Source organism: Crinia signifera, chromosome 3 (assembly GCF_055691185.1).
Source record: "Crinia signifera chromosome 3, ASM5569118v1, whole genome shotgun sequence".
Classification (NCBI taxonomy): domain Eukaryota; kingdom Metazoa; phylum Chordata; class Amphibia; order Anura; family Myobatrachidae; genus Crinia; species Crinia signifera.
In genome coordinates, this window is record NC_139219.1 from 39,043,941 (window position 1) to 39,069,182 (window position 25,242).

A 25,242-nucleotide genomic window follows, 5' to 3' on the forward strand; every position below is an offset into this window, starting at 1 on the left:
GCCAATTCCAAACAGGTATCGCTAAATGGCGGACACACTTCCCCAACCTAGATGAAAATACTATTTTAAAGACTCTATTGTACTGTTCTAAAACAATATTAGCCGCATCTTACAAACATATGTTCTTTAAAATATTTTACAGAGGATATTTATCTCCTCATCGTTCTAGTTTATTGGGTCTCACTAATTCTTCCTCATGCCTTAAATGTAACCCTTCTGATGCAGATTTGTACCACTGTTTATGGGAATGTACAGCTATTCAAAGATTTTGGATAATAGTGAGACAATTTACAGTGGATCTCTTGGTAAATTATTTACTACTAACACCGTTTTTTTGCCAACTACCCCAAAACTTTCAGTTGGTTGTAGGAAATTGTTGTTGTATATATCCTCGGTTGCAAGGAAATGTATATTGCAACAATGGGTAACTGCCTCACCTCCTTCAATTTCCATGTTAGGAGGAAATTTTTTTTCAAATATTTAAACTTGAATGGACTGAAACAACTCTCCACAAGGAACTCAACAATTTTTTTTTCTTCGAAATATGGGAAAGTTTACATAGACACATTACCAACAGAAACTAAACCACAAATGCATACTTAAAAAATAGAGCAAAACTTGAGCGCTAGGGATGGTGTATTGTGCTTATACACAGGTGGCTGCCTTCTGGGAGAGGGTTGCCGCCTTCAATACAAGAGATACCAGAAACAAGAACCAGTAGGCGCCTCCTGTATATCAGTATAAATTTATTACACAATTAACAATCACTAAATAATAACACACATAGAATAAAATAAAATAAAGGATAAAAGGTATCGGATAAATTGCATGCATGCACTATTCAATTAAAAGAAGGGCATATCAATGCGTTAGCATAAATGTGTAACAAATAGTTACCAAGTCCTGGATTGGACCAAATGGGACAGTAGTAGCAGTCACTCCATGGGGGGTAATCCCAAATACAGTCTGTGTTGGTCGAATATTTTTTGTAATCCTCCCGGCAAGGGTAAATGCTGTAAAAAATGGAGTGGATCCCTCACAGCTGCAGGTGACCGTTTGGGGATGGTGCCTTGGTCGCTTGGCTGGAGGATTGACACTGTCTCACAAATCTACAGAGTGTAGTGCGGAGTGGGTGGGCACACTTGACCAGTAAGCCTTGCCTTGGTGTGCAAGCTACAGCTGCTGCAGCGGCCAGCAAGCCGACTGTAAGCTGAAGTACACAGTCTCCGGTGGGCGCAACTTCGTGTAGACTTGTGCTGCATTAGGAAGCAGACTGGCTGATCACGGTCCTCCGTGTATCAGCATCGGCAGGGGGAACACTCTGTGCTGCTTGTGAATGTCCGTGGGTTGGACCAGAGTGTACAAGGGGGATTTTTTCCGGGGGTATATGCTCCCAATCGACCCTTTGTGTCCTCAGTCTGCCGATAGTTAGGGGAAAGCTCCTCTTAAGACCGGTTTTGCCGCACACAGGCGGCTTTTTCAATTCAGGAATCGCAAATGCATACTGTAAGTGCTTCCGCACAACTCTCTGGTATGAGACCAGAATACTGGCAGGACCATCCAATTGTTCAATAATAACTTGGAGTGGTCATCTCAAACACGCATGGTCTTTCCCCCTACCCACTCAAGTTTTTTTTCTTTATTCTTTATGTTTTCTATAATTTTTGTTTTTATTTTTTCTTCTTCATTGCATTAAGAATAATATTGTGTATATATTGACAGAAGTTTACACTACTCTTATCTCCATAAAAGGTGAAAAGAAACGCTGTGATTTCAATGGTTATACTTGTTTATTGATAATTGCATATACAAAAATAACATATACAAGAATTGGTCAATTTATTGTATAACTGACAAATTAATCTCTTGTATGTTCAAAATTGTACATTATTGTTGATTGGAGATTGTTCCCCATACAAAATATTAATTGTATAATCTTTAAATTTGTGGACATATATTGACATATATATAATGTGTAGGTCACAGTGGTCGAGCTTGCTCGATCGCCGTGACCCTGTCCCGTTCTCGGTCAGCTCGACCGAGAACACGCAGGCGGGATTCAATGTCCCGCCTGCAGCGGGACGAGAAGGGGACGTGACCAAGAGTTGCGGCCGGGAAGAGGCGAGCTGCAGACGGCAGCTCGTCACTTCACGGCCGTTCTCGGCAGAACGAGCCCGACAGCTTGTGAAGTCGGGCTCATTCTGCCGAGAAACTCTGCTCAATGTTGTCGGGGAAGACAGCATTGAATAGGGCCCGACAACCATCTCCCCCGTGGGGAGATGGTCGCTGGCGATTGAATACCCCCCTAAATGTGAAGGAAGAGAAAATTTAAAATATTTGCAAACTATAATACCGTTGTGTAATGGGGCCTGTACTTGTAGCGTTCCCTGGGCATTTTCTAAGCTATCTTACTAGATCTCTCAGAAAATCCCCCTATATCGCTCTGTGTGTAGGGGTATAATGATAGCAATGCACCGCCCACGCGTCGCTATCGCCCCGGCGATATCCAGCTGGATAAATCTATAATCGCTGAGTCAGGGCCCGTGTTCTCAGTGGAGAACCCTGGCATTGACAGGTCGCTCAGCGGCGTATCACTGTGCAGCGCTGTGTACTGAGCGATCTAGCATCACTCAGAATGCTGATTTCCCCATGTGTACGCCCTTTTACAGAATCCTACTGATGGGGCCTCAAATGTAACCGACTGTAATATCTCAGTCTGTCGATGTAATGAAGTGTTTACCTATAACTCTGAAAGCGTTGTGTGAAGGCAACGTATGGTTTAGCTGTTTTTGTAAAATGGCGTTATGGTCAAAATGCAATGTCTCATGGAATTTGTTGCCATGGGTTACAGTTTATATTTGTACACACAGGGAGAGCTTTCTTGCATATGGCATTAGTAATGGCCAATATGCTATGAGTAGCAGTTAGCATCGCAGTCACAATATGGTGCATTATGCATCCTGCTCCCAAGCTTCATCTTAGGATAATAAAGATGCGTCATGCATCTCGTCCTAAGGCACCAAGAGGGTGATTTTCTTGTGCCAAAGTAAAGTGATGGAGCGATATTTAATTGCTTGTGCTGGTGGCCGTGAGTAAATTGGGGGTCATTCAAATAGACCAGGTTTAGACACAAGCAGCTAAACCCATAATGTACTGGGCGCACTGCAGACTTCTGCTCATCATCTAAAGTGGATGCCAGCAGAAATAATGCCCACATGCGAGGTGCGATACTAGCACACAGCGGCAGAAACAACTAAATAGCTCCCGTCAGTAAAAGGCACCCAAAAAAACAATTGATTTCCCCCCATGGAACCTTAATTAGTGTCAGTGGTTATAATAGTGGCAGTAGGTTTCTTTTGCATATACATTTTTTTTTTCTATTTCAAACAGATTTTTATAAAGTTATTAAACATTAATACCATTATATGTGCCATTTAATTGTGAGTTGGAAAACAGGTATTTTACAACAAGTTCTAGCCTCACCTTGTCGCACTATCACCCCCACGAGGCTCAGTTTTAGTCACATTGACATAAAAAGTAATGTTTCTCTTCAACAATGACTATGACTACGATCATCCCACCGTATTGGTAGCAGTGTGTGGTGAAATTACCACAGCGGATTCATCTGAGAGTTATGAAATTGCGCAGAGACAGGTGATGGCCTGAGGTTAAAGGTGTCATTTGCTAGATTGATGTATTAACAACTCAATGAAAATCACACGCAGTGGCGGAAATTGCGGGTGGTGAGCCCAGGTGCACAAATATAACTTGGGCCCCCTCTTCCGCCCCAACCCATGTTCACAATATGCAACATGGCAGTAGTGGGTGACAGGGAGAGGTAGGGGCTGACAGGAAGAACACTGGTGAGGCATAGGGTGACAGGGAAAAATAGGGGGTGACAGAAAGAGGGTGACGGGAGCAGCAGTGGGGCCCTGAGGACTAAGGGCCCAAGTGCACAGCACCTGCAGCACTACTGATAGTTCTGCCTGTGGTAAATTGTGATATTTATTTATTTATTAACAGTTTCTAATGTAGCGCAGCAGATTCTGTTGCACTTTAGAATAGGAGACAGTGATATAACAAACTGGGTATTTACAGACAGTCAAAGGTATGAAGGCCCTGCTCGCAAGCTTACAATCTATAGGGAAATAGGCATTGATACAAAAGGATAGATATTCTTTATTGTATAAAGTCCACCAGAATGCACAGGAAAATACAATGCTTTGTTCAAATTCTTTTTTAAATGGAGGGAAAAGGATTATGGACGGGATGTACTATGATGAAAATGCGGTAAAACCCCTGTTTTACCGCATTTTCAAATTTACTAAAACCCGGCTGCACCGCCTTTGGGTGGCGATACCCTATAAAAGCCCTTGGGCTTCTATCGCTGCCCACCATCCGCACCCCCCTCCCTTGTCCTCTGTGCTGCTCCTCCTCCCCCAGCAGCATGTCATAGCCGGGGATGTCCTCCCGGCTGCAGGGGGGGGGGGGGGGGGGGAGATGCCGGGGACGCAGCAGAGCCCAGGAGTTGACGGAGACCCGTCACCGTACGGCGATGCCAGCCGCATATGTTAGTACATATTTACTGACTTACTGACTCTGTGCCTGACTCTTCAAGTGCTGCGTCAAACACCGCCTCTTGTGTATGCTTGCTCAGCTGAATGCGCAAGGACTGAGATGCCCACATTTACAATCCGTGTATGCTGTAATACAGATTAAACAGACATTTGTGTTAAATAATGCTTCCAGGGCTAGTAGCAGGCTTACCGTGGGCTGTTATTGTATTGTTCATTGATAGAAAAGGATGAATATACACAAGGTAACACATCAGATGTGCAAATAACTGAATCTTCTTTGGCTACAGCTAAATTACCTGTGGTCCTTTACATGAGGAGATATACGCTGTTGAGCATTCTGAGTGATGCTAGAACGCTCAGCACCGCTCAGCGCACAGCGCTGCCTAGTGATGTGCCGCAGAGCGATCTGTTGTCCAGTGAGAAAACTGTCCCTGACTGATTAATATCCAGCGTGCGTGATAGAGACACGCACTAACACTATGGCCCTGCACACGAAGCGATGTAGGGGCATTTTCTACGCGATCTAGTGATATTGCTTAGAAAATGCTCCTAAATCGCTACGTGTGTGGGCCCCATTGGATTGTAGAAATTTTGCGCATCTCTCGCAGGGATGTTGGCCCTCAAATGCTGTGTACACACGGTGAGATTTGACATTAGATTTTGACTATATGCAGATTGCATGCAGATCGCACAGGTTTTTTTACCTTGCGAACCCTCTGTGACAGCACAAATTGAAACCCAGATAGAGACAGGGCAGCAATGACTATATAGTGCAAATTGAATGTAGATAGCATGAATTGTATGTAAATAGTACAGAGATAGCAAAGATTGCATAGCAATCAAATGTTAAGGCGAATAGCAAGGGGATCTCCCCGTTTTACACACCATTATTTTAACTAGGTTTTTTTTTTTTTTTTTACATTAATGTTTTATTGAAAACCACATTGAGTCCTGCATATTATATTAATATGTATTAGAAAGTTTGATCAACCATGTTTAAATGCTTTGTTACGTTAATAATTCACAGTTATTCGGCTTTGATAAGATTTCGTTTATATCTTTCAATAAAACCAGTTTTTACAGCTTGTAATTCCTATTACATCTGAAAAAAAGGGGGGTGGTATGCTGCGCTCACACAATGAATACTGTTTTTGATTGATTTAAAAAATACATACACATTTAATAAACATATATAATAAAAATGACATATAAGGCATGCTGAAAAAATAATAAATAAAAATGGAATTAAAAAACAACGGTGCAGATTTGTTATATATAGTCACCAATGCCTTCCGATCCTGACTTGCCCAATGTACAGTGAGAGTCCAACAAAATAGGGATGGTTAGTGGGATGTGCAACAGTCGGGTGGTACCAACATATTTGTAGATTCCTCAGGAGCTCAGGAGCTGGATGGTTGCAGCAGGCTGGATACGCCGGTCTCACTGGTTGCCCAATTTGTGAGGATAAGTTCCCGGTGCACAGACCCAAGATTTGGTATAGATGAAGTTGAGCTCCTTTGTAGTCAGCAGAGGCAAAACTAGCTGATTTGCGTTCCACATACATACATACAGGAAGGAGCGCATTTCCGGATATCCGGAATTGGCTCCATGACTAAATAAATATCTATATATAAAATACTATGTTTCCAACACTTTTATTTAATTTTTTACACAAACATTTTAAAAAGTTGTCCTTTAATTCTAATTAATGCGCACATCTTAAGATCACAGATCCTTCTAGTGTGTGGGCTCCTTGAGTGTTAAGGTAGATGACACTCTGCCATCATAAAAATGGGTAAATATTAATAGCTTAAAAATAATTACTTCTAATTTTGAATATCATGCGATTCCCCCTTGAACCGCATATGATGTATCACTTCAAGCAAGGCCTGCGAGATCCGACAGATCTATAGTGCAGGGCATGTGATCTTTGGTTCTGATCCGATGCCCTGGGCCCAGGCATCGGATTGGAATCGGAGCTGAAACAAATGTGATTTTCAGCAGATTTCTCGGCCCAATCCATCGGATTCAGATGATTTTTTTTGCTCTATCTTTAGCCACTATGCTAGGTACAGTGGCCCTTATTCAGATCTGATCGCAGTACAAATATGTTCTCAAAATGGGCAAAACCATGTGCACTGCAGGTGGGGCAGATGTAACATGTGCAGAGAGTTAGATTTGTGTGAGTTATTTTGTTTCTGTGCAGGGTAAATACTGGCTGCATGAATTTTCCACTGCAATTTTAGATTTCAGTTAAACACACCTCACCCAAATTTAACTATCTCTGCACATCTGCCCCACCTGCAGTGCACATGGTTTTGCCCATCTTGAAAACAAATTTGTACTGCGATCAGATCTGAATAAGGGCCAATATGCTTACAGTATGAAAACTTTTTACCGTTTAAGTTTTGAGCCTACTGTGTGGCATACTATGAATGAGGGCCCTACCAGTGGTGGCTCCAGGGGTGGTCGGTCCAAATTTCCAACAGGGGAGCCAACTGCCATCACTGGGCTCTACAGGGGGGGGGGGGGGGGCTAAGAAGACATGCAACCCGGCTGCCAGACATCACATACAGCATCCGACCGCCACAGAAGGAAGAGGGGTGGCATAATTGAATCAACCCCTGTATTTAAATTGTGCTATGAAAGTAAGTTAGAATTAAAGGACAACTTAAGCCTTCCTGGACAAAAGATTTCAGGCAAGTACACATCTTTACCAAAGATTTGTCCGATGTGCTTTCCTATGGATCTTTTGCTAAATCTTCCCTTCTTTCATGCAGCATGTAAGATCAGAAGATTTAGCAAAAGATCTGTGGGAGCGCTCATCCGATCGAGATCGGCTGATTTGCGCCTGATTTTGTGGTACAAAATTGGCCAATCGGTCGGAAATCTGCTGATTGGCAAACAAATCGTTCTAGTGTGTGTGGGCACCTTTAGTTCAGCATTGTACTATTTAATATGACTGCAGACACTAAGGGGGGTATGCAATCTTCCGCCGCTATTTCCGACAGCATTGATGCGGGATCACGGCAGACCGGGCCCGACTTCAGAAGCTGTTAGTCCCGTTCTGCCAATAACGGCCGTGGATTGTTGTTATCCGGGTCGCAGATCGAAAATCCACGGCTGTTTTCGTGGACACGCCCCCTTTGCGCCCATCGGCAGGCGGGACATTGAATCCCGTCTGTCGTTATGCGGTCGATCTGACCACAAACGGGCCTGGATCACAGCTGTCGGTGGGGGTCAACAGCCGTGATCCCAGATTGCATACTAATTTGCATAATTATTCTAGCCTAGGTTGCAATGTGTTTACTCTGTGGGCTGATGCACAATGTACAGGTGATACCTGGAAAGCTCACAAAGATGGAATGTACTTATTTTACACCTAAAGAACATACCTAATTAAATAAGATTTTCTTTTAATATAAACTGTATTGTTAATTTTAATAAAATGATTTCCTGTATGACACATTGCACTTTAAAATTCCCTGGTACTTGTTTAGTTTCACGGCGGCAGCGTCTCAGTCACAGCAGCGTCTGTGTCCCCTTGCAGGGCTCGCTTCGCCCACGCTACTGGCTCAGTGGCTTGCTACGCTCGCCACGCTATCTAAAGTTAACTCCATGCCAACGTGGATAGTGGGGGTATGAACTATTCACGTTGGCATGGACTTTATTTTAGAAAGTTTGCCGAGCGCTGAACCCGGAAGTAGCGGGCGGCCATGCTGCCGCCGTGAAACTAAACAAGAACCAATTCCCTATTGGTAAAAAGCAGCAGCATCCATTTCATGCAGGGGTGGAGGGGCGGAGGCGGAGCTGGAAGCATTGTAGCTTAGCGCAGGGACTGGGAAAACTTATTGGGGAAACACGGTAGCTCGATACACCCCTGGGACCTTATTCTGGTTATTATTCGCAGGGTGCGTGTGGCCACGGCAAACAAACTGTACACTGTGGCCACAACCAACATTGCATGGGGTGGCACGCTGGGGGACTCGCCCCTGGAAATTACCCGGTGACATGGGAGATGGGGGCGGGCAGCTGACATCAACAGATGTCAGCTGCCTGCCCACTTCCTTCAGAATGCCCACGCACATCTAAGGTTATCTCAGAGCAACCTTAGATGTGCGCGTGCCTTCCACATCATTCGATGGTCGATGACCATCAAATGATGTGGGTGTTCCCCCGCATCCTGCAAATGGATGTTTAGGTTAAACAACCGGGCGTGGTTTGGTGGACACCACAAAAACCACAATCAAATACAATAACCCCCTTATTTGGATGGAATTTACCCATTATGCTGTGTAAATTGTGGTAACCTCACTTTTCACCTCTGTGCACAAACATAGGTTGGTTTCCAATTAAATGACTACTGTGAAGTCAAAATATGACCATTGTAGGAAAATTATGTCTTGTCAATACTTAAACGCCCACAAATACAATTGAATACCCCTCCCCCCCCCCCCCCCCCCCCCTAGACCAGAACATCTGATGTGTCATCATGAAAATAAATTGTAGCACATTTAACTTTTACCTCATTCTCTGAAACTTTTTTTTCACTTTATCAGTTTATGGAACAATGTATAAGAACGCTGAGTTACAAGTACAGGGAATTTAGGAAAAAGGTCATATAAATGGGGGTAGTTAATCCCAGATGAATTTCCTGGCCAGGTGAGAAATTGGCAATAATGATTCAGTATTCAATTATGGCCATTTTCCCCAATTACGTTTCCTGTCCCAGTACAACTATAGAATGGTAAACACTTCCCTATCAAATGTCAAATTCAAGTCCTTTTGCGGTTAAAAAAAAAGGCTGTGCAGCCAGGTGCTAACCAAGGAAAGTCCCTTTTTTAGTACCTCTGTAATCTCACGGAAAAATCTCACAAAATAAAATACAATTTTTGCATGTGTGCTGAGTTCATGTGCTCCGAACGTAACTATCTAGGGAAGCCTAATCCACATAGCTCTTCTCATCAGAAGAAGGACGATTCCATATATTTGGGGCAGCACGGTAGCATAGCGTACAGCATTACTGCCTTATAGCACTGGCTCTAACTAGATGGCACTTGACGGAGCAATTGTTGCATGGGAGGGTGGCACATTTGCAAGGGTCTCTGTCAGTAATTTAGTAATACACCTGATATATATATATATATATATATAAACACAATACCCAGCGCAAATAAGTCCCAGTGTCCTTAATAGATACAAGGTCCACAATGTCCCAATATGTGCGGCTCGACGAAGTATATTATATGGATTATTCAATTTGTGCAATTTTTGCCATTACAAGGGTACATGTACATTTGCCATCTTTTTTGTGCGCACTTCTGTGGGACCAAAACTTGGCGATGTTGGGTTCATACTGGATTTGCACTCAAAAACATTTGCAGGTATTTAATTGACCCCATAGACTGGATCTTATGTAGTTCATGTTCTGCCACTGTATTTATTTTCTATTAATAACACATAGATTTTGTTTATATGTCTTTTTTAGCATAGATTTTTTCCTTGATGCAAACAGAATGTTTTTGTTTTGCTGTTGTGTTATGTAACCTTGACGGAGACAAATGTGCAAGTTGGTTAATATTCAAAATATTAATACAAAAAGATAACTATTGCAAAAACTCAAAGAATGCGGTTTCTTTGGAAACATTGAATGATAAAAACATGATTAAAAAAACAGGAAATTAAAAACAGGAATTGAAAAGGAAGTTAAAAATTGTAACTTGTGTTACACAAAGCATTGATTGGTACCAAATTACATTTCTCTATCATTCTTATGGGATACAGGGAGTCGTTCATAACGATGGGGAAAAGAGCTTATCCGAAGGAGACAGGCACATATAAAAATTTATACAGGGTGTACTGGCTCCTCCCCTCTGCTCCCCTCCCTCTAGCTTCAGTTTGAGAACTGTGCCTCAGGAGAAGCACAGATCAGGAAGAGCTCCAGAGAGTTTTTCTTCTGTTTTATTTTCTTTATTATTTTGGGGCTGCTGTTTGGACTTAACAGCAGTCCTGCGTCGTGGGAGACTAGGGGAAGGGTTCAGCTGCTGGCCACTTCAAGGTACCGAGCTGTCCCTGCCACAGGACCACCGTCCTGAGTGGGTGATGTTACCGCGGGCATTGCGCTGCAGCGCGCACACCCCTGGCACGCCGCACACCCCTAGTCCAGTCTGAAGACGTCAGTGGTGAGTTTTACCCCGGGGTCCCCCGCCGTGGGGTCCCCGGGTTATTGTGCGGCAAGATGGCGGCGGTATGGCGATGCCCTGCACAGGGACCGCGTAACCCCCTGCCTACACTGAGACAGGATACAGTTCCTGTTTTGTCCAGGGCAGTTACCAAAGAGGATTTGGACATTCCCCAATGTCAGTCTCAGTATAAAACGCAGGTAAGCTCCGGCGCCATTACGCTGGGCGGAGCTTACCCAGAGTGAGACCAGCTCTGTGAGGGCGCCAAAACCTGCTTCCTGCTTCTTCCCTGGCTGCTGGAAACGCCATTATACTGCTCCAGACACTCCTCAGCGGTGTGGATCAGAGGGAATCTGCTTGCAGAGACAGCTTCAGGTTTTCAGCGCTTGTGTACTTGTGCACTTGCCTGCTTACACTGTAAAGTACTGTTATTGATTACTGTACTGTATTACCAGCTCTTCTAATCGGAGAGCTAAGGTTATCAGGTGTATTGGTCTCCTCCATTATCCTCTGTACACCACCCCACTGGCTTGTTAAGCTGTACAGATCAGATAAGGCTACACATAGTATTTATCTGGTTAATTTCACACTGCATATCCAACTGTGTGTGCGCGCTGTGTGAGGGGAGACTGTTTGTTTGTCACAATGGTGAGGAAACTTACATGTATGGTGTGCAGTGATAAGTTTGTGCCAGCATCTTCATCACAGGTTACTTGTGAGCCATGCATGTCCCCTCAAAGTACTGGGGTCCCCCCACAACTAACTGGGCAGCAAAGTAGCACACAGGACAGCTCACAGGAGCCAGCCTGGGCTACAGGTATAAAAACCATGCTTGAAACTGTGACTACACAGTTAACTGCTACTGCAGCACAGACCCAGAGAGTACAGAGGGAGCTGGCTATCCTCTCTGCCAGAGTGGATGTAATTACTCCCACCCCTGGGGATACTCGTAAGAGAAAGGCCCCCTCTCAAACCCCTGATTCCGGGGCTGACGATGGGGATGATGATGATGATGTGGATGATGCAGACGCAGGTGATGACGAGCCTGATGCTTCACAGTCACTACTGCGGGGCACAGAGCCATTGATTATGGCAATCAGGGAGGTGTTGGACCTTCCCTTGGCTGAATCCACAGCAGGGGATGCCTTCTTTGCTACTCAGAAAAAGCAACAGGTAGTTTTCCCTGAGCAGGCTGACCTGGAAAGTACATTCAAGTCAGCGTGGAATAACCCAGAAATGAGGTTTAAAGTGGCTAAAAAGTTTAAGTCCACGTTTCCCTTTGATCCTGAGGGACGTAAGGTGTGGGAGGAGCCACCACAGGTTGATTCTTCTGTGTCTCGCTTAGCCAAAAAGATGGTACTCCCAGTACCAGGGTCGTCTTCATTAAAAGACACCACGGACAGAAAGGTTGAAAACACTTTGAAGTCCATTTTTACTGCTAGTGGCGCGTGTCAGCGTCCTGTATTAGCTAGTTGCTATATGGCCAAGTCCATATACACATGGGCCTCCCAGATCCAGGAAGGTCTTCTGGGTGACATGACAGTAGCACAGGTGTCTGAGAAATTACACCATATTCAGGACACTGCTAAAGTTCTGTGTGAAGCGCAGAAGGAGTTAGGAGCCATTAACGGCCGTAACTCAGCCATGGCAGTGTCAGGGCGCAGGTCCCTCTGGCTCCGGCAGTGGGTAGCTGACGCTGACTCCAAAAGGAGTGTAGAAAGCCTCCCCTTCACAGGTGGCAGGTTATTTGGGAGTGATTTAGACGATTTAATCTCTAAAGCCACGGCGGGAAAGTCCACTTTCCTACCATCCACTCCACAGGCGCCGAAGCGTCCTTTTCAGGCTCACTCCCAGCAGTCCTTTCGGGCAAGTAAATTCCGCCCTAAAGCCAGGGGTGGTTCAAACGCTGCTAGAGGCTCCCGTGGTAAATTCAGGAAGCCTTCCGCTTCGGCCACCGCAGAGTGGCCATCCGGGGCAGCTGCAGGGAAACCAGCAGCATGACGGTGGGGCTCCACCATTAGCTCTGGCAGAGGTGGGAGCCAGACTGGCGTTCTTCGGCCAGGTTTGGGAAGCCTCGTGCCTCAATTCTTGGGTGCAGGCTCTTATTACGCACGGCTACAAGCTGGAGTTTGCAGTTCAGCCACCTCAGAGGTTCTTCAAATCATGCCTCCCAGCGTCCCCAGAGGACCAAGTGGTGTTGCAGCAAGCAATCCAAAAGCTGGTACAGGCCAAGGTAATAACCAGGGTCCCTCCCCTAGAGAGGGGGCAGGGTTATTACTCTAACCTATTTGTAGTTCCGAAACCAGACGGGTCAGTACGCCCAATTCTGAACTTAAAATCCCTGAATCCCTTCTTGAAAGTAACCAAATTCAAGATGGAGTCCTTGCGGGCCGTGATAGCGGCACTGGAGGAGGGGGAGTTCTTGGCGTCCTTAGATGTGAAGGACGCCTACCTTCACATCCCTATATGGCCCCCTCATCAGAAATACCTGAGGTTTGCGCTGCTAAACGAGCACTATCAGTTTCGCGCACTGCCATTCGGCTTGTCCTCAGCCCCGCGCATATTCACCAAGGTGATGGCGGAGATGATGGTGGTTTTAAGGAAAAAGGGTATCTGTGTGATACCATACTTGGACGACCTGTTAGTAAAGGCGCGGTCGCCACAGGAACTACAGACAGCCTTACAAGTTACCATACAGACCCTGTCGGGCCATGGTTGGCTCCTAAATCTGGCAAAGTCTTCTCTGATCCCTTCACAGAGACTCCAGTTCCTGGGCATGGTGATGGACACAGCTCTCATGAGAGTGTCCCTGCCACAGGACAAGGTGTTGGACATCCAGCAGCTGGTCACAGACTTGCTGAGGACCCCCCAGGTGACGGTGCACCAGTGCATTGTCCTATTGGGAAAGATGGTCGCCTCTTTCGAGGCTCTCCAATTCGGGAGGTTTCACAGCAGGATTTTCCAGCTCGATCTCCTAGGGAAGTGGTCCGGTTCACACCACCAGATGCACCGGCGTATTGCGTTGTCATCTCGGACCAGACTGTCACTACAGTGGTGGCTCCACACGCCCAACCTGCTGGCAGGGCGTCGGATTGGCATCCAGGATTGGGTCTTAGTCACCACGGATGCAAGCCTCACGGGATGGGGGGCAGTGACCATGGGTCAGTCCTTTCAGGGCAAGTGGACCCTATGGGAAACACGCCTCCATATCAACAACCTGGAGTTACGTGCTGTGTATTACGCACTTCTGTAGGCGGCCCCTCTCCTCAGCGGTCAGGCGGTCCGTATCCAATCAGACAACGCCACCACTGTGGCATTCCTGAACAGACAGGGCGGGACCAAGAGCAGGCCCTGTATGAGGGAAGCATCGAAGATCCTGTCCTGGGCAGAGAGTCACTGCCAAGCGCTCTCGGCCATATTCATACCCGGGGTGGACAACTGGGAAGCAGACTTCCTCAGTCGCCACGAGCTCCACCCCGGGGAATGGAGTCTACACCACCAGGTATTCAGTTCTCTGGTGGCTCGGTGGGGGACCCCACTGTTAGACTTGATGGCATCAAGAAGCAACTGGAAAGTATCCAGGTACTTCTCGAGGGCAAGAGACCCTCAGGCAGAAGGAGTGGACGCCCTCTCCATACCGTGGACGTTCAACAGCCTGGTGTATGTCTTCCCACCGATCCCCCTAGTGGCTCGGGTGCTAAGGAAGATAAGAAGAGACGGAACCGAGGTGATTCTGGTGGCCCCAGACTGGCCACGAAGAACGTGGTACCCGGAGCTTCTAAGTCTGCAAAGGGACTCGTGGCGCCTACCCCTGCAAAGAGATCTACTCATGCAAGGACCGTGCGTCTTCCAGGCCGTCAAACGCAGCTGTTCCAAGGCCTGAACGGCAGATCCTGACTCAGAAGGGGTTTCACACTTCAGTCATCAGAACTATGACAAGTGCAAGGAAACCGGTAACGGCTGCACATTACCACCATATCTGGAAAAGATATGTGGGTTGGTGCGAACAGGGAAAGTTTTCTCCATCAGAGTTCAAACTTGAAAGATTTCTTAGCTTTCTTCAAGCTGGTCTGGATCTAGGCCTATGCCTAGGCTCTTTGAAGGTGCAGGTATCTGCATTATCTGTTTTCTTCCAGAAGAAACTAGCTAATATTCCTGAAGTGCAGACATTTCTGCAAGGAGTATTGCATATACAGCCTCCTTTTGTGGCCCCTACTCCACCGTGGGACTTGGATGTTGTGCTGAAGTTCCTTAAATCCTCCTGGTTCGAGCCCTTGGAGGAAATTGACCTGAAATATTTAACCTGGAAGACAGTGGTCTTACTGGCCCTAGCTTCGGCTAGGAGGGTCTCGGAGCTAGGGGCATTGACTTGCAAGAGTCCTTATTTGATATTCTTTGAGGACAGGGCAGAATTACGCACTAACCCACGTTTTCTACCCAAAGTGGTGTCTGCGTTCCATGTGAACCAGCCAATTGTGGTTCCGGCTGGTGGGCCTCATTCTGAGGTGCCAACGTCCTTGGACGTAGTAAGGATTCTCCGTGTCTACATCAGGAGAACAGCAAGGATTCGCAAAACTGATGGACTCTTCGTCCTCTATGACGCCCAAAAGATTGGACGTCCTGCTTCCAAGCAGTCTATTGCACGATGGATATGTGCAACCATTAAACAGGCTTATGTGGTAGCAAAGCTGCCTATGCCTGTTGGGGTGAAAGCTCACTCTACTCGTTCCGTGGGGACATCCTGGGCGGCTGCCCGAGGAGTTTCGGCCTTACAATTGTGTAGAGCAGCCACATGGTCTGGCCAACACACTTTTGTCAAATTTTATAAGTTTGATGCTCTGGCCACTGAGGATACTCAGTTTGGGCAAGCGGTGCTGCGGCAATAGGTTCCGCACAATCCCGCCCGTTCTGATATCTTTGGTATATCCCCATCGTTATGAACGACTCCCTGTATGCCATAAGAATGATAGAGAAAATAGGATTTTAATACCTACCGGTAAATCCTTTTCTCGAAGTTCTTATGGGATACAGGGCACCCGCCTCTGTGCGGAGGTTTGCCTTGCTCACTTTGTGAGATATGGACCAATACTGGGTCCTTCTGCTACCCTTCTTGTTCCTGGCGGACATAGGGGTGTAGGTTACCTAGGTAACTTAAACTTACATAGTGTACCTTAAAGGTCCACGAGTGTAAATTGTCACTTAGGTGATAATTCTATACATTGTTCCAGTTGGAACACAGTTCAAAATAGTTGTCATGTTGACATGTTCTTAGGCCCTTAGACTTCCCAAGTTATGGGGTTGCTAATGTGGTCTGTTATGTTGAATGTTGGGTGTGCTGGATGAATCTCACCACGGTAAATATACACATATTCCTCTCATATTGTTCTTCTCCTTCGGCACAGTTCACTTAACTGAAGCTAGAGGGAGGGGAGCAGAGGGGAGGAGCCAGTACACCCTGTATAAATTTTTATATGTGCCTGTCTCCTTCGGATAAGCTCTTTTCCCCATCGTTATGAACGACTCCCTGTATCCAATAAGAACTTCGAGAAAAGGATTTACCGGTAGGTATTAAAATCCTATTTTCCTTACCCTCCTGTTTTCCTGCTCTGATCTTTTTTTTTTTTTTTGCATCTAATCTCTCAATTTATTTTACATTATCATGGATCCTATTGTGTTAAGGCGCCCATACATGCTGCGATTATCGTATGCGTTTTGGGCTGTATCGCATTGCATGTTATTTGAATGTGATGCAATGCGATCCGAAGCTAGTTCAAAAAATACGTGCAGCACATACTTTTTGAACTGTGCGATGGGAGGCCCGCATCACACAGCAAAAACGCACCGTGTATGGGCACCTTTAGACATGGGAATGATTATGATATATACACTGGTAAAGAATACCTGGATTATCAAGAAACTACAATTGGCAAGATATGCAGAATAGGCTTTGCGATATTGGCCGTAGTTGAGGGGATGGGGAGAGTGATGCGTTCCTAGAAAAAGGGGCGTGTCTTAGCTGTCCATATGAATCCACCATCTCAACCTACGGACGCAATGTTGGTTCCCAGCGTGCGATGTTGGTCGCTGTGCTCTGATTGCATTACATACAATGCGGCATTGAATCAGGCACTATGGGGGTTATTCTAGTTCACCCCTTCTGGTAAATTCCTTCTTAGATGGACAAAACCATGTGCACTGCACGGGGGCAGATGTAAAATGTGCAGGGAGGATTAGATTTGAGTTATTTTGTTTCTGTGCAGGGTAAATACTGGCTGCTTTATTTGTACACTGAAATATAGATCTCACTTTGAAGTAAAACCCCACCAAAATCTAACTCTCTCTGCACAAGTAACATCTACCCCACCTGCAGTGCACACTGGAATTTGCCAGAAGGAGTGAACAGAATAACCCCCTATATCCTCCTAGTTTATTGGCTGCTGCCAGTAGACATGCGGGCCCACCTCCACTCCCCTGTTCTGTCACTATACCTGTTTTGCTTGTAAATTTCCCACAACCTGCAGTAATTTAACTATTCATTCTCTTTTATATTGGTTACAGAATCAAGAACACATACTACTGGAACATTTTCAACTTCACCTTTTTAAAATTAACCCAAATGTAGAATCTTACTCAGGTACTGTACTTAATTTTCTTTTTATATCAGTCAATTTGCATCATACTGGATCAGTTACATATCTTGGTTCTAGGTTTTCCTTTGTACATATGGTTTAACAGCTGTCTGACGAGAGCAATGTGAAGATGCATATTTCTGTTTGGTCTTTTGAAAATCTGTAGTACACTTACTAATAACTCAGCATGTTGTAAATTGACATTCTTTTGCAGTTAATGATTCATTTTGTTATATCGCTCTTAGTAATTTAGTAATCTCCTACGGTGACAACTCTGTTTTGTTGGAGAAACTACATAGATCTCAAAGTACTTTTCTGTATTAAGCAGATACTTGGCTTACATATACTCTGGCACGTTACTTCCGTGGATCTTAATAACTCAGGGGCAGATTTATTAAGCTTGGTGAAGTGATAAAGTGTCTGGTTTTTATCACTGGCCAATCAGCTCCTACCTGTGAAGTTACAGGCTTGGTTTGAAAAATGACAGGTAGGAGCTGATTGGCCGGTGATAAAAACCAGGCACTTTATCACTTCACCGAGCTTAATAAATGTACCCCCCTGCTCTATATTTATAGATGACATTGGTTACATTCTGAAATAGTGGTTTGTCCTAAATTTAAGGCATATATATTTGGAAAATGATGATATTAATGATGAGGCTGTATTTGTATGTAATACATTATTATAATATATTGTGTAAATATAGTGAGATTTTGAGATTGTATTTTTTTTGCATAAGGTCTATTTATCTATAAAACAACCCAAAATATATACAGAGTGTGGGAAGCGCTCCTACTAAACACTTTAATATATTGTGAGTATATCCGTCCAAGTCAAAGGTTTCCGTTGTACATGTACAAAAATAAGAAAACATATGGGTGGTCATTCCGGTTGACTTGTAAAGCAGCGAATTGCATAAACATTTATTTGCAGCCTTGCGTGCTGGCCCAAAATCATTCTGTAGCATGCTCAAATCTAAGTCACTCTCTGGTATTTTGCGGTGCCCTGCTACGTGAACAGTGCGGTCAGCTGACAGCTGCCCCTGTTAGAGACACCCGGCATTTCCTGGGCGCACCCAGAGTTTTTGTGGGTACACCCAGAAAACGCTTCCAGCACGCCTACTGCACCCCCCGCCCGCAGTAAAGACCTGCACATGCACATATTTGCCTATGCGCATCTGCACATCTACAGCATCGGTCCCCAGTGCAAATTCGCAACAGGGTGAATCAAATCAAATGACCTCCATGGTGTAGACAGTTTTTTTTACAGAAAAAGCCTCTCAGTATAGGGACAAACAAAAAGGGTTCTATATATCTCCCTCTATTCTTCAAAATGGTTGCGTACTGTACTCACACCCAAGTGCGGTGATTCATATTCATAAAAGTATGTGTGGGTGTGTTGGTGTTACCCTCCACCTTCTAATACCCAATCACACACCAGTGGAAATATAACGGTGGCGTACAATAAAAAGTAGCTGTGTAGTTCACAGCAAGGTTTCTTTAGTAGGGTTTTTGTTCCTAATGGTACTCCCAACGTTAGGTAATAGAACCTGTCATATACAATGCATGAGTGTGGTGGTGACGCAACACATAACATCTCGTGAGTTTTTACTAGGAGCATTTCCCACACTCTGTACATTTTTTTGGGTTGTGTTGTTGTGTTTATGTAGGTTGGGTATGTACATTTCCTAGTGTGCACATAGTTTGAACCTATGGAAGTTTTACTACTTTTTATCTATAAAGATTGTCTGTTTTTATTGATGATGTAATTAAAGAATATATAAGTAACGTCGCAAGAGCTAATATGATTTGCAAAAGTTTAAACCATCTTTTTATACTGCTGAATTGTATAAATATATATATGCATTTATATATCTGTGCGTGTGTGTGTTTAGGTTTTTTTTTTTTTGCAAAAGGCAACTTAAATTTAAAATCTGATGCAATTCTGCTGAGGCAATTTGTTTATTAATAAAAAACATAAAATTTATTAAAAAAATTTCATATAAATTTCATATTAAAATATATGTATATGTCCTGTTTAAATGTTGTATGTGATTTTTTGCTTCGATTGATGGTCAATGATAATTTATCGAGTAAATAAAGAAATGTATGTGATGATGATTTTTTTCTTTGATTGATGGTCAAGGATAATTTATCGATTAACAAAGAAATGAGTAATGCTCCAAAATTTTTTAGATAAGAAGCCAATAAAAGTTATGTTTTAATGCAATAATCATATCAAATTATTGAATAAAGAGTGCGCCCAAAAAGGCACATTTGTCTTTCCTGTATGCCTCTTGCATACAATCTCCCCCTTACACAGTTACAAATACTGAATGTGTTGGGCGCACCACCAATCCCAGACTACCACCATACAATTGAGTAGTCCAGAATATTGGTCAAACCTATGGTTCGATTAAATACTAAATATGTGTTAAGTCTGTGCGGATCCATACCCCCCCTTTTTTTTGTATTTTAATGTTGTCTGTATTTCGATTGTGTGTGTTCTGTACCTACAGTATCAGGATCTTGTCAGTCGGCATTTGGTTGTGGGATTCTACCAAGTGTTTTTTTTGTCTGTCGGTAGCTTGACTGCATACGTTTTGTCTTTAGAATGCAAATTACAGAATCAATCATAGACTTCAATTAGAATTATGTGTATAATGTCATCTTTATGTACTATTAGAAGTTTCAGCCTGAGTAGTAACGTAATACCACCGTGTTTCTGTTTAAAAGATTATACATCCCGTGTAATGTATTTTACTTTAAATTATTTTAGACAACATTTCTGTTATGTTCTGCTCTATTATTTAGCACTATCCCTATTGTAATGGTCGCAACCCTGCCTTAAACTGTAGAAAGCATGAACCAGTGCTCGTATCAAAATGGTTTATATTTAATTGTTAAATAAAGGAGAAATTATTGGAATATATTAGGACACTGATGTTCCTTATTTTAAGGATACTGAGGTTTAGAAATACAGTACTAGGAAGCTGTAAAGCCACAAGAGGTGCGCATAACAACTAGGGATGCCAATCCCGGGGCATTTTTTCAATCCCGGGATTCGGGATTGAAAAATGCTCAATCCCGGGATTCCCGGGATCCCGGGATTGGCTTCCCTAATAATAAAAAACACCCTGGCCGCCCGAGCGCTGGGTGGGTGGGCGGGTGGTTGTCAGGGACCGCTGGGTGGGTGGTTGGTAGGGAGCGCTGGGTGCCCGTGAGCGCTGGGTGGGCGGGTGGCCGGCCGTGAGTGCTGGGTGGGAGGGCGGGTGGCCGGCCGTCAGCGCTGGGTGGGCGGGCGGGTGGCCGTCAGCGCTGGGCGGGCAGCCGTGGATGTGCGGCTGTGCCGTGTGCCCTGCGCAGCGTGACCTCGCAGCGTGACCTCGTCACGCTGCGCACTGCGGGGTATGGGGAAGCCGGGCAGCGTCTGAGTGCTCAGACGCTGCCCGGCATTAAACTGCGCATGCGCAGTTTAATCCCGAAATCCCGGGATTGGAAATTCCAATCCCGGGATTGAAATCCCGGCGTTTTGGGGGCCAAATCCCGGGATCCCGCCGATCCCGATCCCGGGATTGGCCACCCTAATAACAACATTGATGTGATTGGGGAATGTTAACAACAGAGTTGTCCAAAAAGCATTCCCTATTCTCTTTAATGTGATAGTCTGTATGTATCCGAACTGTACAACGTGGTAATTAGGCTGTCTTATAGTGGATACACACTGTGCGATTTTGCTTGCGATTCGATTGGGATCGAATCGGGATTGAATCGAATTGTATGCAAAATGCATTTGATTTGACTGTACAGTACAGATCTGTACTATATAGTCTTACCTGCCAAGACTATTTTTATATTAATTTTAAACTACACGGGAGGGTGTATTGGGATCGAATCTGCTTCGAATGTAGAAAAACCATATGCAAAATCGAATAGAAAAATAGTGCACATCTCACCGTGTGTACCCTCTATCAGCACATGGCACAAATTAAAGATAAACATTTCCGTTCTAAATGTTTTTCAAGTCTTTTACCTGCAATGTCAGTGCTAGGGTTGTCTATTCAATAAAGCCTGTCTGTACTGGCCAGTAAATTACTGGCCTACTTTACCAAGTTACAGAAATGAGCGCACCCACAATATATAGGTCATAACTGTAGTTCACTGGTAACAGAGGTTTATCTTCAGAAAAGCATAATATATGTGTGTGTGTGTGTGTTTAGCTGGATGCCTTGGGTTGCCAATTTTGTCACGTGTGATCATTATTTATCAATATTTCCCTATATAAGGCAAGCATATTCTGTTGCACTTTACAATCCACTGATTTACATTCTGATGCACAGAATTCTGATGCAATTTTGCTGATGTGTCACTCTGCTTCCTGCTATGGGGCCCAATTCAGACCTTCTTGCTGGGCTACGAGTGTTCGTTGCCCAGCAAGCAGATCAACACCACCCCGCTAGCCTGTCCCCCTGCCCCAGTGCATGGCTGCTGTGCGCGCAGGGAGAAATCCATACAGAAATATTCACCATCTAATGGATTCCTCCTGCTCACAGATCTGTTCAAGATATGTTCATGTATTAATCAGTATTTTGTGATGCATAATAGGTAGTGTACATATCTTATACATGTACCTTTTATATGGACAGTTGTATGTAATTATAGATAAACACAAAAGGTGGGTTGTGCTAATAAGGTAGAGGTGTGGGAATATAAAATATAAAAAAAAGGTTAGAAATATGGCATAGGGATACCGCTGCATAAGATCTGCCATGTGTCAATAATCACTGATCAGTCTGATGATTCAGCCTTGATCCTGAGTGGACTCCAGTGGACTCCAAGGAAGAGTAGAAACAATAGTGACGGATATCCGGGTTCCTCTTTTTCCTGGCTAAATTGAAGAGGTGTCAATGTTCCTCTACAGGGTGTTATGCTGTAGTCAGGTGAGGAGTCATGCTGGACATATGGGGCAATCCACGGGTCCCTGAGGAGGGTCGGTTCTAAAATGTCATAATTGTGCCATTTTAGCCTCACCCTCTCCATGGAGATCTGCAATTCGGGTTGTTTTACATCCTGGGGATTGGGCTTAATGATGTCACGCTCAAACCCCGACCCCGAAGTGCTGCTGAAAGTCTCCTCCCCGGGCATGTTTTATTAAGCACTTGCAACTTTTTATACAAAAATCTATAAATATATACACATACATATAAATTGCAGTGCTCTGATGAAGCAAGCATTGCGAAACGGCCGTTTGTGAACCCTCACCGTCACAGACAGCGTCATGATAGCTGCTGGCGGCATGTGTCTCCCACCGCAAACTCGTATGTAGCTGGGCTCACTCCCTCCCGGGCAGACGGAGGAACCCATGCACCTCACTGATTACAGTGAGCACACAGCGTGAACCCTCAGTGTAACCGTACACTGACAGGTACCTCTCTGTACAGCAGCTCCCCCTCTCTCCCTTTCGCTCTTGGGACCCTGTGCAGCCGGTCACGCAAAACAGCCTGTCCCCCAGCTTCTTTCCTCTCCCTCCCCAGGGAGCCCCTGCTCTCATCAGGATTCCCACTACCCGCTCTTTCCCTACACACTTTCCACATGGGCACACACTCATCCAGAGTGTTTGGCAAGATTCCCTGCGCTGGTCTTCTAACACAGTGCTTCCCAACCCTGGTCCTCAAGTACCCCCAACAGTGCACATTTTCCAGGTCTCCACACAGAATCACAGGCAAAATAATTAGCTCCACCTGTGGATCTTTTAAAATGTGACTGAATAATGAGTGCACCTGCTGGGTGACCTGGAAAACGTGCACTGTTGGGGGTACTTGAGGACCAGGGTTGGGAACCACTGGTCCTCAATACATTTCTAGACAGCAGTTGTACCCTCCCTTTCTCCCAATTCACTGAGACCAAAGGACTCGCTCACTTGTGGCTGTCAAGCCCCACATCCATCACAAGAAGCATCGGTCCTGGAATCAGTAGGGTTATTTCTCACTACTCATCACCCCTAAACCCCAAACCCCCCCCCCCCTTTACACACACCTATCCAGGAGAGTCCCAGGAGAGAGGTATTTGTGAGCTAGCTACATATTGAACACCTTAATTGTTAACCCGCAAAATTATATATCCATGTGATATAGGGACTATACATTTAATTTATTAAGGTTTGCCTGCAGTGTGGTATTGGTACCTAGTACATTTATTTTCTATTAACATATTATTCTCTAATTAAATAGCAGTGACACACTGCCTAACTGTTTTCGAAAATTTTGGAATCAGGACCAGTGAAATCACACACCTTAATTAATTTAAATTGTTGGTATCAGGACCTTGCAATTGTCTTATTATTTATTAACATTAGTATAATATTTCCTAATTGATTCAAACTGTTGATATCGGGACCTGTGAAATTTTGCTTTCATAAACAACACAAACTGTGGGTATCAGGACCTGTTTAATTGCCTTCATACTAATTATCACTTGTAAAAGAAAACTGAGAGCTTTACAGTTCCTGATTAACCCAATTGTGTATTCGATATATTTACTGTCGTTATACTCATTATTTACCATTTCTTTGTACTGCATAAGACAAATCGGCCACTTGATGTATTAATTGGGCCAGTGTTAATATTTAATTTCAGTACCATCTAACAGTGAATCCGTACAACAGTAATAATTTCTCTTTCTCTTGAAATATGACTGCTAAATGTATTGTGCACCATTGAGAAACATTTTGCAATGCTATACTAGTGATATCCTTAGATATCCATCAACTAGTGCCTCCTCCTCTAGTCAGAATTAATATTCAATTTTTGATTGTGCATATTGAATTATTATGCAAAACACATATAGAAAATTGCCATATTTCTGACGGTGCATTTGGGGCAGAGCACTCCCTTAGTGCTATCTACTCCCTCTGTGTGTGTTTTGTGTGTGTTGTTAGTGTCATTGTGTGTCAATTTTATTCTTTATTTGTTATAATATTAAAAGTTAAGTTTAAAAAACACTTTTTTTCAAAGCAGTGCCCCCCCAAAAAGAGAGTACTTTCTTTCTCTTCTACACGTACTTAGTTATACTCTCAGTGGAGCACCTCCACCAGCCATTAATACATTAAGGCACCCTATTGTATACTGTGGACATTCCATTGCTACAAATGTTATTATACTTACTCGTGTTAAGTGAATTGTGCACCGGTACCTCCCCAATTCCCCTTTTCCTGTGAATAAATTATAGCAAGGGTACCTTACAGAGGTCACCTTTCGCTCCTCAGGCCTCCCAGTCGTTTGGTGCTGAATTATCCTCAATATCAACTTTACCTGGAGTAGCTTTGAGATGCGTGGCTTTACTGCATTCAGTGGTGGTATCCCTCTCATGCATTCACCGATAAAACCACCAACGCGTTTCCCCGCCTCTAGGGTACTGAATATTGAGGATAATTCAGCACCAAACGACTGGGAGGCCTGAGAAACGAAAGGTGACATCTGTAAGGTACCCTTGCTCTAATGTGTGGCCAGACATAATAAGCCGGACAGTTCCTAATTCATTTATCACGTCAACCATTAAACTGAAAATCACTAAAAGCCCACTTAAGGATACTAACAAATGCTTGTAACTAAAGTTGTCAAATTTGTGACATAGAACTGCTTACTAACAAGCTGCTACAGCTAAGCAATACATACTATACTCAATGACTAACCACCAGCTGTAGGAAAATGCATGCTTAAATTAACAGGTACTCTTTACCTAGAACGGCGCCCACGATTGAAATCGCGGGCATCGCGGGTAAAATCGCGGTAATCGCGGGCATCGCGGGTAAATCGCGGGTACATCAAAATCGGGTACCCGCGATTACCGCGATTTT

At 44.3% G+C, this 25,242-nt stretch overlaps 1 protein-coding gene across 5 annotated transcripts in view; it reads left to right on the top strand.

Annotated features, from left to right (window-relative positions):
* The window catches only part of TRERF1 (transcriptional regulating factor 1), a 171,195-nt gene that overhangs the window by 19,045 nt on the left and 126,908 nt on the right, over nt 1-25,242 (top strand). For 3 of the 5 annotated variants that reach the window (XM_083175677.1, XM_083175673.1, XM_083175672.1), the window contains exon 2: nt 17,318-17,393. The exons of the other annotated variants lie outside the window; for them this stretch is intronic. The gene's annotated coding sequence lies outside the window, so the exon portion shown is untranslated. The remainder of the gene's footprint in view (nt 1-17,317; nt 17,394-25,242) is intronic. 5 annotated transcript variants of the gene reach the window in all.